The 12449-nt window shown below is 43.1% G+C and overlaps 1 non-coding gene across 1 annotated transcript; it reads left to right on the top strand.

The window, feature by feature from the left end:
* Positions 1-9285: 9285 nt before the first annotated feature.
* LOC122646930 lies at positions 9286-9403 on the top strand. Its single transcript, XR_006330732.1, has one exon. It is a non-coding gene; the product is annotated as a U5 spliceosomal RNA (small nuclear RNA).
* The last annotated feature ends 3046 nt before the right edge of the window (positions 9404-12449 follow it).

Here is a 12449-nt window from a genome sequence, read left to right as displayed (position 1 = left end):
GTTAGCCAACCAGGTCGGGAATTTTTCTTCTCGGATGAACCCTGATCGGCGAAGCTTCTCCACCTCTTCCTTGATCGCGGTTTGTCGATTAAGTGTGTAGTTCCTTCTCTTATGCCGAATTGGTTTTTGACCTGGATCAACATGGAGCCGGTGTTTAGCTATATGCCTCGGTATGCCCGTCATGTTGGCAGCCGACCAGGCGAAGACATCGGCGTTTGCCCTTAAGAAAGCTGCGAGCTGATTCCTTTGATCTTCATTCAGTGATGATCAGAGCTGGACCACCTTGATTGGGTCATCCTCGCGAGATGAAATGGAGTCGGGTCTTCCACAGTCGTCCCCTCCTTTCGATAAGCTCATCCCTACGATCCTTGGGGAGCGTTCGGCGCACATTGCCATTCCTCGAGGCGTTACCTTTGTTTTGCTTGACAAAAGTAGCATAGCACTCCCGCGCCTTCTTCTGGTCGCCTCGAACCTCGCCGACACCGTTCTCGGTGGGTAACTTCATCTTTAAGTGTGTCGGGGAGATGATGGCTGGAGAGCGGTTAATGAAGGACGGCCGAGTATGGCGTTGAAAGCCACTACTCACCGTACTACCATGAATTTAACTTGGATCGTCGCTTGGCATAGAGCTTGCCCAATCGTGACCAGCAAGGCGATTGAGCCCTTGATGGTCGCGGCAGCTCCATAGAACCCATGAAGTGAGGTGCCTTCCGGCTTGAGTGCTTCGTCGCCGAAGCTGAATTGTCGGTACGCTTCTAGTGACATAAGGTCACGGATGCGCCGGTGTCGACCAATACGGTGGACGGGTCTCTTCGCAATTTCTACCTGCACCACTAAAGCATCATCATGAGGTAAACTTATACCTTTGAGGTCGACCTCGGTGAAGGAGATCGTCGCCGGCTTGAGCTTCTTGGTGGGCATCTCGGCAACTCCGATGAACCGTGCATTTGCCTTAGCCTTTCGAGTAGTCTCTTGCCCGGGCCCTCCGAGGATAGTGTATATGGGAGCTCCCTTGTCAGCTCGGACTTTATCTTCATCTCTTTCGACTCGCCTATTTTTGGGCCTCGGCTCGGCTCTTCTTTGATCCCACTCTTCAGGCCGCCGACCTCCATGCTCTTCTCGGCCTCCTTTGACATATCGCTTCAAATGGCCCACTTTTATTAGCTCTTCGATTTCTCTTTTCAGCTGATAACAATCCTCGGTATCATGACCGGTGTCCTTGTGGAACTAACAATATTTGTTGGGATTCTGAAATGACCCCGCTTGCATCGGTCAGGGTCGACGGATGTACCCCCTGTCCTGTATTTGCATCAAAATCTCCTTGCGCGAGGTATTCAGTGGAGTGTAGTTGGGGCTCCGAGCTCGATCCAACCTGTCCGCTCGATGATCTGTCCTGGGCCGTTTGTCTTCCCTATGGTCGTCTGTTGTCAGCTTTTTCTTGTTGAGTCGGCCTTAGTTTCCCTTCCGGGCCTGGAGGACCTCTGCCATATTTACAAATTCATTGCATCTCTCTAAGAGCTAGGCCAGGTTTCTGGTCGGCTTCCGGGCCAAGTCCTTAATGAGGTCCATGTCGACAAGCCCGTTGCTCATGGCGGTATGGGCCGTGGCCTCGTCCAAATCCTTGATGTCTAAGGATTCCTTGTTAAAGCGGGAGGCGAATGCTCGGATCGGCTCGTCGGGCCTTTGCTTCATCTTGAGAGAGGTTGACCGTTGTCTTCTTGTGTTTCATACTACTGCGGAAGTGGGTGGCGAAGGCTCGGCGAGTTGAGCGAAGCTTGTTATAGAGTTCGACGGCAACCAGGAGAACCATGAGGTCGCCGCGCCCTTGAGGGATGCGGGAAGGCTCGATAAGAGGCGATCTCGGTTCCTCCGTATATGGTCATCATTGCATTAAAGTAATTGATGTGATCCGTCGGGTTGGTCGTCCCGTCATATCGGTCGAACGGGGGAGGTTTGAACCCGATTGGCAGCGGTGCGGTCATGATCTAGGGAGGATATGGGTGACGCCCGACCAACGAATAGGTGTCCGGGGTCGCTTGTTTCTTCAACCCCTCCACTTGCTCTGCCAAGTCTCGTAGCCGCCTCTCCAGCTCGGTTTTAGGTGCTCGGCCAATCGGCTCTTCAGCCCGAGGTCGGTAGGGTCGGTGGTCCCGTTGTGGTCGGCAATTCTGGTCAGCTCGGTCCGCACCATCCTTCCTTGTTCTTCTTTCCTCCTAGAAGTTGGACCCACGGGGGCTCCCCTGTTGTTCTTCTCGGGGAGGCGAGCTTTGACGCCGGGGGGTACGACGAGATCCTTCTCCTTGTCTCAAAGCGCACCTTTCATTCAGCTCTTTCCCTTGTTCTCGGACTCTCCTCGGCTGTCCGTCCTCTCTGAGCTGTCCAAAAAATATCAACCTCCTCGCTATCGAGCCGACTGGTTCGATTTCCTGCCTTGTTCCCGGGCTTCGGTGATGCTCTTGCTTATCCCGCCGGGCGCCTCTACTAGGGCGCGGAGGTGGAGTCTTCTAACGAGACGGGTGTGAGGACACGGCTCAACTAGGCTCGGCCCTATGCCGACCACCATTTTGCTGTAAGTTTCTCTCTACGTGGACCGGGGCTGGTGGGGGCGCAACCCGTGGTTGGCCCATCAGCCCGCCTCGGGCCATCTGGTTCATGAAGGTGCGCAGCATCTCGTTGGTATGGAGCATCTGCAACTGCAAGTCCATAACTTGTCGATTATTTACCGGGGCTTCGGGGTCCAAACTCTCCTGCAAGGGCGGCGGCGTAGGTAGGCCCATCCCGTCCAAGCTTGGCTCAGCCTGTACCTGGTCAGCCGCGGCCGTGGTTAGTACACCTCCCCCGTTCCCACCCTCCAGTGGGGGAATGGTGCCCGTGATGGGCTGTGCACCCCCTGCCCGAGGGGGTCTTCTGTTTATCCCCTGCCGAGAGGCTTCGGGGGGGGTGATCGCCTCGTCTGCCCAATGGGGTGTGGCTCATCCGTGCGGGAAGTCAAGCCATGCTTGCCTCGATCTCGTGTGCACCATTACTGTGGCTCTTGAAGTTGGTAGAAGCGACGATGCTTGCGATGTCATTCCCACGAAGGCGCCAAATGCGTTGCGGGTGAAAACCCCCGATGCCTGCTTCGCCCACGAATGAGCCTGCAAAAATCAAGCGATGAGCACAAGAGAGTCGGTGTGGCTCCGGCCTAGGACTCTCCGATGCTCAAGTCAGGTATCCAATGCAACAGCGTAACTGCGTAGTAAAAGCAAGATCCGGAATGGTGCTCCATACCTGGGTATTTATAGAGTGAGGATGAGATGAGGCGGTTGGGAGAGTCCTAGTATGGTAGGAGTCCTTCTTTTGGAAGGTTCTCTCGCATAGAGCGGAGTGGAGAGCTATTTTCGGGGTCGGACTGTTATTAAGGTAAGAGTCCATGTAGAGTACGATTCCGTGTTGCGCTGGATCGTGGCTTGATCCTTATCCCGTGATTCTCGGGATCTGCGATGTGGCCGGGAGATCCCGGTGGGGGGCGTTATGGCGGCCGGAGGAGGAGGGCTTGGCCTCGGAGGTCGGCCTAGGAGGTCGGGCAAGGGAGGTCGGCAAGTGAGGTTGGTCTCGGCCGTAAGCTCGGCCAGGAGTCTATGGCCGACCTGTATGAGCTCGGCCTCAGCCACCGGATAGCTTGCGTGAGTCTGGTTTTGTCAGGGGACTTATCGTAGATGGGGTCGACCCGGTTTCCTACTCGGCCCAATTCGATTCTCGGACTGAGGTCGAGTCGGCCATGTGGCAGCCTCTGATAGGTGGGGTGTTTTATGCCTCATCAGTAGTCACATAAAAGTGTATGGGTGTTTTATGCCTCATCAGTAGTCACATAAAAGTGTATGGGTGTTTCCATTTATAACACTGTGTCTGCCTCTTGAGATGAGCAGAGTTGGATATTAAAGGGAGAATTGTCTAGATCTACTAGATAACAAAAGGATTTACAAAACTAGTGGGTATAAATTATGTTTTACAATCACAAGGTATGATGTTAAAAAGATTTACCAAATTCCCATAAGTGAAAAAAATTCAAAGAACAACCTAAAATACCCCTAACAACCTTCGTCGTCTCCTCCTTCTCCTTCTTTTTCTTCCTCTAACAAAGCAACACCTTGGCAACCATTCCCTCCCCCTCCCCTGAAACTCCTCCGGGCAACACCACCACCACCGTCAATCACCCCCTCTCTCTACCTTCAAATGAGAGAAGCAAAGGAAAGAGAAGAAATGCAAAGAGCGAGGAAGAGGCATGGAAAAACAGACGCGTGGGTGGAAGAAGGAGAAGTTGAAGCAAAGCGTCTCCTGTTCAAAGAGGCATTCAGATGTTAAACTTTATGACCCAGGAAACTTGGTGGATGAATCCAAATTTCTCTTATTTGGTTCCAGCTTGCCTAACATAGAAAGAGTGAGAGAGAATAAGTACGGAAAATAATACATTAAATTAGAACGGAATAGCATTTTGTTGGTATAAGACGTTCAAGTCACTGATTTTTTCCAATCTAGAATTCTTCTCTATACGAAGATTTTGTAAGGGTATTTATGTAATATCCCTTCATATGTTCTAATATAATCCTACTTGTATTAATGCCCAAGCTGTGAGGGGCAATCTAGTAATTAGTCCATTTGACCTAAACCCTAGTTTCCCTATATATACTAGCTGGAGGCAGTAGTCTGGGTATTCCAAACTAGATACTCAGGGTGTAATGCTTTAAGCAACCTTGTGCTTAAACCCTAAACCCTAACAATCTTAAAGCATTAGAATTTTTGTTTCTCTGCGATCGGCTTTGGATTTTGGATTCACGTTCGGCTTTGTCACAATTCTGGTTTTCTGATCAGCTTTGGAGTTTTACTTGATCGGTTTTTTGGTTATTAGATTCAAGGAACTGATTCACGGTTACGGTTTTCCTTTTCCTCAACGGCACCGATCAAAGCTCCTACGTTATACGGAATCACGGTTCTGTCCACTCCTTGTTTGATCGATTTTGGATTTCACTATTCTGTGAAAGAGACAAAATCATGGTTTTCCTTTTGATTTGATTGTTTGTTAAATAAAAAAATCAAAAGGACAAGTGTTTTAATATTGGCAGAATCATTATTCAAAGCACTTATTTGATTAGAGAAAGTCAAAAGCAACTTTGTGAAGGTTTTTGATTCGTTGGATTTTAAAAAAGAAAAAAAAAGAAAAAAGAAAGGAAGATCCTGTATGAACTCTCTTTTCATTGTTTTGGCTTCAATTCACCTGTCCGTGAGCAGTACAAATTCTCTTTTCATTCTCTTGGCTTCAGTCACCTGTCCGTGACCAGCAGCCATCATCAGCTTCCAACGACCGCATCGGCAGCCATCATCGAATAGTAGCCAACGACCCGTACCAGTAACCAGCACTAGCATGTACGTCACGAGTGTCAACGCCGCTGCATCGTTGCAATTTTTTCCTTCACTACTTGAATTCGAGGTTCTCCATCTCAGGTGTGATTGTTCCTTGGAATATTTATTTTATTTGAATTTTTCCCTTGGACATATAAATAAATCACTTAACAATGGAGAAACATGCTGTTTCAATTGAGATGATCAAATTGAAAAGCTTTAGTGGCTCTGAGTTCAGTTCTTGGAAAAGGAGGACTCAGTTTGGACTAAAGTACCTCAATATTTTCTACACTGTAGTAAATAAATTTTCTGATTGCATGGACCTAACTGAAGCCCAATGGATAAGTGATGAGGACTTTTGCAAAGACTACCTATTGAACTGCCTATTAGATAGGCTGGCAGAGACCGATACTAAATATGAGACAGCAAAAGAGATTTGGAAAAACCTAGAAGCCCAATTCAAAAAGAAGGAGGACTTATCAAAGACTCACTTGGTTGACAAGTTTATGGATTTCAAGTTTCAAGAAGATAAAAAAATACTTCCACAAGTAATAGACTTTGAGAACTTGAGAACAAAACTGAACCAAGAAAATATCCCTATTGTTGATACATTCTTAGTGGGTGTAATTATTTTTAAGTTACCCTCTACCTGGCATTCCTTTAAAACTGAGATGCATAGGAAGAAAACACAAGTGGGGCTAGATGATCTCAAACGGTTCATTAGAATTGAAGATGAGAACAGAGTCAGGAGTAACTTGGAGATGGTGAAACAACAACAGGCATCTGCTAATTTCGTTTCACAACTCAAGAAAAATCCTAGGCAGTCTAAGCCAACTAAGAAAGAACCCCAATAGTTGGAGGCCAAAATGACTAACTTTAAAAAGAAGGGTAAGTGCCGCAACTATGGAAAGTGGGGTCACTATGCATCTGAGTGTAGGAGTCTTAAGAAAGGAAACACTGACACACCACAGAAGAAAGTTCACATGTTGGTGGACAAGACTGAGCCTACTAACTTTGTTGCCATGGTTGGCAAGGATAAGGGGTTGGCCAGTACATCTTCAGATTGGTGGTTAGACTCTGGAGCGACTTGTTATGTTTGCAATAGCAAGAACCTGCTCACTGATGTTGTTCAAGTAGTAGAGACTGTTACTGTTGCAAATGGAGACGTCGTGAAAGTGATACAACAAGGGATAGCAAACCTGGTTCTTTCATCAGGTAAAATACTTATTTTGAAAAATGTTAAAAATTTTTCTGGTTTTGAAAAGAATTTAATTTCAATTGGAATTTTGCTTGATGTTGACATGTCTATTACTTTTAGTAGTGGTAGAGTAACATTGTCTATTAACTCTTTTTATTTTGGATGTGCTTATAATTTGAATGGTATGTTTAGGTTGAGTTTAGCTAATGAGACAATAAATCAGGTTAACCATAATTCACTTGATCCCATAATACTATATTGTAGGTTAGGATATGTAAACTATAGGAAAATGCTCAAACTAGTTAAAACTCATAATTTACCATTAGAAACTTCAATTAGATTTAACAGATGTGAAGTATGTGCTCAAACCAAAATAACTAAAAAATCTTTCAAACCGGTTTCTAGGAGCACTTAACTTCTTGAACTTATACATTCTGACATTTGTGACTTTAAAAGCTTCACAACTAGAGGAGGTCGGAAGTATTTGATAACATTTATAGACGATTTTTCTAGATATTGTCATTTATACCTGTTAAAATCGAAAGATGAAGCATTTGAAAATTTAAAAATTTTCAAGAATAAGATAGAAAATCAGTTGAACTTGAAAATTAAAAGATTTAGAAGTGATAGGGGAGGAGAATACAAATTGACAGATTTCAAGAAATTCTGTGCCTCTGCGGGCATAATTCTTAAGACTACTGCTCCTTACTCACCTCAATCAAATGGCATAGCTAAAAGAAAGAACATGACGTTAAAGAGATGTTAAACTTTATGTTATTGACAGCTGACATGCCCTCTTGCTATTGGGGAGAAGCAGTGTTGACTGCAAATCACATTCTAAATAGACTACCACATTCAAAACTGACTTCAACACCTTATGAACTATGACATAACCATCCCTGTAGATATGATACTCTTAAAGTTTGGGGCTGTATAACTTATGTTAGGATACAAGACCCTAGGAGACCTAAGGTGGGACCTAGAACAAACACTTGTGTGTATCTAGGTTGTGCAGAAGACAGTGCTGCAGATCGATTTTTGGATCTATCAACCAATGTGGTGATAGAATCTAGGGATGCCATATTCTTTAAAGATAAATTCCTCAGAGATAAAGGTCTGAGCTTGCCTGGTTTGACTGAAATGAAAATGAAAATGTATAAGTTTGGATCGTGAGATCCTAAAACTTGTAGTTTTAGTTTCTTTGTCATTAGGATTAATCATTCGAGAAAGAGAAACTCATTAAGAATCTTTTTATCTTCCTTCTTCTTTCCTGCGGGTCAGAAATCAAAGGAGAAAAGGTAAAATGAGAGTTAGGATCTCCCCCCTTACTACTTTCACGCACAGAGAAAGCACAAGAGAGAAGGTCCAATGACTCCCAAGGGCTTAGCGTATTGAGAGGCAATCTAAAGTTCTATTCATCAAACGCGTATAACTTACAATAGGCGATGGTGGGGCACAGGTTTGTAGGGAGGAGGGTGAGGTAGGGGGTTGCAGAGGAGGGGGAGAGGGAGACAGTGGTTGCCTAGGTATTTCTTCGTACGCGGAAGAAGAAGAAGAAGAAGAATGAGAGCGAAAAAGATGTTAGGGGTATTTTAGGTTCTTCCATTAGCTTTTTTTACTAAAATGGGAATTTGGTAAATCTTTTTAAACATGTTACTTTGTAAATCTTTTTGTTATTTAGTAGATCTAAGCAATTTTCCTTCTGCTTATATTGGAGAACCTCCAAAATGTGACTTGTATCTTTGATGTCTTCTCCCGCTCAGCCGCTTATTCTGATTTATTTGGTACAATGTTCTGAAATGTAGAAAATAAAATCAAACTATTTATTAAATGATTTTAATTGGATTTAGGTCCTCTATAGATTTGTAGCGCACCTTCCAATGCCCTGCAGCCCAACACACAGGCGGGATGTTAGGCTACGTGCCCAAACACTGTGGGCAATTGGATGTGCGCTACACTCCCCTGCCGCGCTACAGAGGAGCCCAACGCATTTTAATTTCTCAAATTAATTAATGATTTTGATTAAACATTTATTAAATAGTTCTAATTAAATAGCTTTATTGATTTTAGTTTCAATTTAGCTAGTTGTCGGAGGGAACAATTTTGGGTCCAATTGGGAATGAACCAGTTTTTGTTAGGCTTGAACCACGTCCACGACATCTAGGCTTAAATTCTAACATAAAAAGTAAAATTATATTAAATTAATTCACATAGTGTATTCTACTACAAAACTCTAGAAAATGTATATAGAATGCTATGACTAGCCAGTGACAATCACTACATCTCACATTTTAAGGCATTTGAAATTCAGTGACGATGGAAGGATGGAAGGATCCTCACAGATCTAGATCCTCTACTGCCGAGTTGCCCAGCAGGACCATGTTGCCCAGATATGGGGCTGCACGTAATTACCGTCTTACCCCCACTCGGGTAAGGCGTTTGGGTAGGGGTAAGGCGGACATTGCACTCAACACCGTGTCAAGATAGCACGGTCCTGCCGGGCAGCTCGGCAGTAGAGGATCCAAATTGCGATCTCCTAGCCCAACCTATTGAGAAGAAAATACTTGGCTCCATGCTCCTAGAGTTCTATATAATTAAGGTGATGTGGGACTTTGTGACATTTAGTCCCACATCGATTTGGTCAACGGAGAATGAAAAGGTGAGAGAGCTCTATATAATCAGGTGGTCTATGCCTAATTAAATCACGCAGCCATGTGGTAAGCACAGAGCGAACTATTCTTTCGCCTTTTACTAAAGAATACCATGTGCTTGCCACCTTCAAATGGCATACACCAATTTTTGAAGGGTCTTTTTCTTTTAAGACCCTAAAATTCTATAGTTAAAAGAGTTGTGTTTTTGGTTCTCGAGGTGTTTGATGAAATGGTAATAAGAGTAGAGTTATTTTTAGTTCTCGAGTTTGTGTGATGAAATGGTAATAAGAGTTTGAATCCCAAGTGGTAGACAAGAGGGAAGTTAGCTTATGTCAAAGCTAAAGCTACGAGGTGTTTGATGAAAATGGTAATATAAGAGTTTGGATTCCCCAGTTAGACAAGAGGGAAGTTAGCTCACCGAAGCTAGAGCTGCTAGATTGTAAAGGGTTGTGTTTGTTCTTGGTGTGTTCGATCGGTGTAAGTTCAACATGGACCTTAGATATTAGGGCATCGATCGTCTTTTAAGATGCCCTCATGAGGGCTTGTGTGTGACATGTGGAGATTGAAATGCAGGAGGAAACTACATATAGAAAGCCTTCCTACCTTGTTTCAAAATACATACTGTAGAATATACTTAAATACAAACATAATATCCAAAAATAGAAAATAAAAAGTTGTTATACAAGGCAGAATTTGTAAGACTAATTTGTGATACGGTAATAGATAAGTACCTGTAGTAGCATAACAACCGCAGAAGGACACAAACCAGAAAAAATAATTCCGAGCAACACGCACAACGACAAGCACGAACAGGTTGAGTTGAGTCGTATCAAACAGATACTCTCCTTCAGGTTTTAGATACCCCACCTCTGCAAATAGGGTTGACCTTGCACCTAGCCCTACAAGATGAAATAACTCACTAAATGTATAAGTTTGTAGTACCTAAAACGAGTACAGTAGAATTCCAATGGTTATACTATCACTCTGCTTTATAAGAAAATATAGTAAAGAAAACAGTCACTGGAATGGACAATTGTAGAGATAGAAATCATTTTTTGTTGATGTGTAAAATGTCAGGCAAGTCATGGTATATATAGGGTTCAAATACCCTTTCATGAAGGGGTATATCTATACGTATACATGTAGCCTATATGTACAGCAAGTACTCTTCCACAGGGAAGTGTGTCTATACATATTCCTCCATATACAGGGAGGTATCCATTCATGGGGTTGTGTCTATTCGTATACGTGTACATTATTTACGAATATGGTACACATGGGTGAACCGAGTTTTAGGAAAAACTCAAATGCAAAACTTTCACTATCTAAAAAGAAGGTTTTGCCCACACCATCGGCTCTGCTCGGCTCGGCTCGGCCACCCCTCCAAGGGGCTCACACCCTTAAGAATCCAATCCTATATACATGTCACTCAAGTTACTCTCTCAAAACCAATGTGGGACTATTCTTGAGCTTCAAATTGCCTCTTGCACAAAGTACACAACAAATTCAAACCAAAAAATAGAGAGAAGGTAAAAATACCCTTTCATGAAGGGGTATATCTATATGTATACATGTAGCCTATATGTATAGGAAGTACTCTTCCACGGGGAAGTGTGTCTATACATATTCCTCCATATACAGGGAGGTATCCATTCATGGGGTTGTGTCTATTCGTATACGTGTACATTATATACGAATATGGTACACATGAGTGAACCGAGTTTTAGGAAAAACTCAAATGCAAAACTTTTACTATCTAAAAAGAAGGTTTTGCCACACCATCGGCTCGGCTCGGCTACCCCTCCAAGGGGCTCACACCCTTAAGAATCCAATCCTATATACGTGTCACTCAAGTTACTCTCCCAAAATCAATGTGGGACTATTCTTGAGCTTCAAATTGCCTCTTGCACAAAGTACACAACAAATTCAAACCAAAAAATGGAGAGAAGGTAAAAAGTAGGGAATCTTCAAAAAGCACTTTTTGAAACTTGACCAAAAACCATTATAATAAAATAATATAACAACAAAAGCTCTCACAATAATCTTCATTTTCCTTCTCCAGCCACTCAACCAGATTGGAACGATCAATCCAAACTTCTACGATTATAGAGCCTAGTTCCCTTGCTCTTTGTAGTCCATGGTATACAGCTCATGCCTCGAATTCTTGTGCACTCCCTTCAAAACCTAAGTCCATCACAACACTAACAAATGACTTGCTACAAGAAATGATATATAGATGCTCATCCAGCTTCATTAGTCTCTTTAATATAATTTCCATCACTAATGATAGTGAATCAATCTGAACTGAAAATCTCAAGATAGTTGGATATATTAAATAGGGAGAGGCTAGGATTAATTCTATCCTGGTAAGGCTGAAAAAAGATTTAAATCTGATATCCACTTATCAATGCTTGGTGTGCATAATCATCGATGGATTAGGTTTCGACTTAATTGCAATACTCATGTTCGTAGCTATCCACAAGAAGTAACATATGATAGAGACTACACATTCAAAGAACAAGACTATCTAATAAGATAAAGATTGGACCATGGGAAGTCTGTATGGATAGGGTTTCAAAACGCAAAATCGGGATCCAGATTGAGATTTTCCCCATCCATGATAAAAAGTTAATATGTTTACTCATGGGTTCTGGCACTCAGATGGAACATCCGAAACCATTGTTTGAGGAATTAAAATCAGATTAGAATTGGTTGGATTCGATTCCTGATTCAAAAAAATATGATCATTTTTAAGGTCCAAGTCGAATCAACTTGGCCAATTGTGCTTACTTTTTTTTTTTTGATGAAAGAGGGCATCTATTAAAGAAACTAGGAAGGATACAAGAATTTGAATATATAAGTGGAGGTATCACACCACTTAAACGTCATATTACTAAAATTCCCAGTAAGTTCAGCAAGTTCCAAAAAACTATTTATAACGTTCCAGGGGACTAGGGTTAGGGACTTAGTGCTAAACAGGTCAAAAAGTTTTTTGTTGCAGCACCATAGCTCTTTTAAGATGATATGTTCCGCGGTTGCTATCTTCCACACTTCGATTATACCACATAACTCTGCTTCCATTTCATCCAGGGATGTCAGCCGACCTGCATCTGTTATAATTCTTTGTCCATTAAACAAAAGGGAAAATGTCCATCTGGCTATTCTAAGTTCGAGATCAAAAACTTCTGCGACCAGTAAACTAGGTAATTCCATGTTGATGT

The sequence above is a fragment of the Telopea speciosissima genome, chromosome 11, assembly GCF_018873765.1.
Source record: "Telopea speciosissima isolate NSW1024214 ecotype Mountain lineage chromosome 11, Tspe_v1, whole genome shotgun sequence".
Lineage (NCBI taxonomy): Eukaryota > Viridiplantae > Streptophyta > Magnoliopsida > Proteales > Proteaceae > Telopea > Telopea speciosissima.
This window is presented reverse-complemented; position numbering and strand designations above follow the sequence as displayed.